Source organism: Gorilla gorilla, chromosome 13 (genome assembly GCF_029281585.2).
Source record: "Gorilla gorilla gorilla isolate KB3781 chromosome 13, NHGRI_mGorGor1-v2.1_pri, whole genome shotgun sequence".
Lineage (NCBI taxonomy): Eukaryota > Metazoa > Chordata > Mammalia > Primates > Hominidae > Gorilla > Gorilla gorilla.
In genome coordinates this window covers 30,256,669-30,260,503 of record NC_073237.2, presented here as the reverse complement: position 1 = coordinate 30,260,503, position 3,835 = coordinate 30,256,669, and the positions used below count along the sequence as shown (strand labels likewise).

The following is a 3,835-nucleotide window of genomic DNA, read 5'->3' as shown; positions in this document are numbered from 1 at the left end:
GCCCAGCTAATTTTCTATTTTTAGTAGAGACAGGGTTCTCCGCGTTGGTCAGGCTGGTCTCTAACTCCCGATCTCAGGTGATCCGCCCACCTCGGCCTCCTAAAGTGCTGGGATGACAGGCGTGAGCCACTGGGCGCCGCTGGCAAAAGCTGACTTCTATTAAGGGCTTATCACATGACCATAGGTAAAGGAGGGCAAAAATTATCGTTCATTTTACTTCCTTAAATAGGCAATACAAACGAAACAGCGATAAATTCATTGCTTAGGTTTTCCAGAAAAGTTTTTATAGTTTCAGGAATGGCATCTCAAAGGAAAGATAATTCTATGAACTTACCACAGTTTGTTTAACCATTCACTATAGGAAAACATTTGGGTTATTTCCAGCTTTTGGTTAATACAAATAAAGCCACTATGAACAACTGTACACATGTTTTCATGTGAACAGAAATGTTCATTTCTCTGTAATACTGTAATGCCTAAAACTTTTATTGCTGGGCTGTATGATAGATACGTGTTTAGTTTTATTTTAAAAAAATAATTTTATGAAAGCACCGTGTATTTTATAAACACCACGTAGTCTTAAGTACTGAAGACTTTCTCCTATGTTTATTTTTCTAAAATATTTATAGTTTTAGGCCAGGTGCGGTGGCTCACACCTGTAATCCTAGCACTTAGGAAGGCTGAGGAGGGCGGATCACCTGAGGTCAGGAATTACCGCGACCAGCCTGGCCAACATGGTGAAACTCCGTCTCTAGTAAAGATGCAAAGATTAGCCGGGCGTGGTGGTGGGCGCCTGTAATCCCATCTGCTCAGGAGGCTGAGGCAGGATAATTGCTTGAACCCGGAGGCGGAGGTGGCAGTGAGCCGAGATGGCGCCACTGCACTCCAGCCGGGGAGAATTTGTGATCCATTTTTAGTTCATTTTTGGTAAGATGTGAGCTTAAATGTAAAGTTCATTATTTTATCCATGGATGCATAATAATTGTCCCAACACAATTTATTGAAAGGTTACCCTTCCTCCATGTAATTGTTTTTACAGATTCATTGGGCATAATTGTGTGGGTCTGTTTTTGGATTAGCTACTCTGTTCCTGGGTTCTAGGCGTCTCTGCCTCTGCCAGCAACACATTGCATTGCTTTCTGTAGACATATAGCAACACCAGGCCCAGGGATTCCTTTCACTTTACTCTTTTTGAAAATTGTTTTCACTATTTTCGGTCCTGTGCCTTTCCATATACGTTTTAGAATAAACTTGTTTATGTCTACAAAACCGTTGTTGGGACTTTCGTGAAAATTGTACTAAATCTGTAGGTCAACTTTTGAAGTACTGACATCTTTAATATGTTGAAATTTCCAATTCATGAACATGATATATATCCATTTATTTAGGTCTCCTTTGATTCTTTTCATCAGCATTTTCTAAATTTTAGGATACATATCTTTTATGTATTTTGTTAAAATTTGTACATAATTTCGTACCTAAATATTTCCTTTTCTATGAGATAATTTTAAATCATATTGTTTTAAAGTCCATCTCCACATGTCTGTCGTTAGTATGTTTTTGTGTGTTGATCTTATATCCTAAAAACTTGCTGAATTCACTTAAGTAGTTCTACTCAGAAAAATCACGTCATCTACAAACTGGGAGTGTTTTAATTTTTTCTTTTATTTCTTGTTTTTTTAAATAGAGAACCCGCAGTTTAGTTTTGTTAAGAGGATAAAAAAAGAAGCTCTCAATCATACCAGAAGAAACTTAGCCATACACTTGGAAACTACTCAGATTGCTCATGCAACGATGACAATATTCTGCTAACAGAATTGATTTGCTGCTGCATTTGTCTAACATTAGCAACTGTAAACAGAGCACTACAACTAGTGTTTGGAACTGTCTTTATAGTGTTACAGTGTCAGACACATTTTGCTTCTCATCACACCACAGTTCTCTTAGTGCACCTCGGCTTCCTTCTCTTCCATAAATTCATTTTGATATTGAAAGACTTGTCAGTTTCCTTAGGAGTTTTCCCCTTAATCATATTGGCAAGAGTGTTGTATGTAACATCAAGGAAACTTGATGTCTAAGTAGTCTGCAGCTAGAATAAGTTTAAAAAGTGCTCCTTGGTCAACTTTAAGGAATTCCTGATCCCAGACAGGAGTATGGTCTGTTCCCCTTTCTTTGTTCTCATCACCCTGGGGAGGAGGAGGGTCGTCCTTATGGTGAGTGCACCACTGAATGACCTTTTTAAATATTGCTGCATTAACATTTGGTAGAGGAACTAGGTCATCATATCCATCATTCATCATCCACTCAAAATCTTCCAACATGGTTTTGATAATCACAGATTATTTCTCAATTTCCATATCAACTTCAAATATCTCTCCATCAGAACTCTGCATCACGAATGGGGCAACTTTTTGTTTTTTGTTTTTTGTTTTGAGACGGAGTCTCACTCTGCAGCCCAGGGTGGGGTGCAGTGGCGTGATCTCTGCTCACTGCAAGCTCCGCCTCCCACGTTCATGCCATTCTCCTGCCTCAGCCTCCCGAGTAGCTGGGACTACAGGCGCCCACCACCACGCCCGGCTAATTTTTTGTATTTTTAGTAGAAACGGGGTTTCACTGTGTTAGCCAGGATGATCTCAATCTCCTGACCTCGTGATCAGCCCGCCTCCGCCTCCCAAAGTGCTGGGATTACGGGCGTGAGCCACCGTGCCCGGCCACAAATGGGGCAACTTTTCCAAAAGCTGCAACTTCTAGATCAGGAACATACTGTTCTTTGTAAAAGGCAACAGTTTTTTCTTTGCCAGGGGGATTCAGCGATGTGATTCTACCTACATTGTTTCAAGAAATGTTACAAGAAAAATCTAAGCAACACTCTCGAATTTTGGGGACTTATCAGTTATTCCTGCTGATGTGTAGCCAAGGACCCTGAAAAAGATTTTTAACTTGCCAACTAACAAGACATCACTTACACGGTAAAACATTTCAAAGTTAGAGAGATTTCTAAAAATACTTTGTAAGCACTTACAGTTCAAACAAGCAACATGTTATTCCAGTTACACATTTTTACAACAATGCATACAGTGAGTCAGCTCAGAGCCTCATTCACAAAATAATTTACGTTTTTATTCCTTTAGGATAAATTTTACCTAAACCTCTGTTAGACATTTTTTAACAGAAACACAGACCAAGCACTTCATACAGGCGCTTCAGGTGCTACTTAGTAGCTGCTAGAACATCCTTTCTACTTAGCTAGAAGCTAAGGGGTTGTTGGGAGAAGGGGCATGGCGGGAGGCAGATAGAAAGAGGAAGCAGCTCCTACCTGTCAACAAAGCATTGTATTTACTTTTGGTTTTAAGTGACCATTTTCTAGGTCTCACCAAATGCACTTTTTAATGACAATATTTTAAATTACAAATATGCAATATTCTGCTTAGACCTTAAGGGGCTTTATGAAAACCGAAGCATAACCTTGTTTTCATGGTAAAGGGGATTTTGAATTTTTTTTTAAAGCTACAATAAGTTGAGATACACACGCAGAGACACATCCACACATATATCCAGATTAATGAAGAAATCATATTGTGAAGTCTCTAACATCAGAGGCCTATTTTTAGTGCTAAGGTTAAACAAATAATCAGTAGTTTTCATCTTATTTTAGTTCTGAAATGTATATGCTCTTTTAACCATGAGTACCTTGAAGATCAAAGCGTTACCTAGCATGAAGGGAAACTTTGCTCGTCTGTTAAATATGTCTTCAGAATTTAAATGAACTCTATCTTGCAGTCTCTGGGAGGAAAATAACTTGAAAATGGGCAAAAGAAAGCATGAAAAATCAGAC

The 3,835-nt window shown here is 39.0% G+C and overlaps 1 pseudogene; it reads right to left on the bottom strand.

The window, feature by feature from the left end:
* Positions 1–1,890: 1,890 nt before the first annotated feature.
* LOC129524686 (S-phase kinase-associated protein 1-like) lies at positions 1,891–2,393 on the bottom strand (annotated as a pseudogene).
* Positions 2,394–3,835: the final 1,442 nt, after the last annotated feature.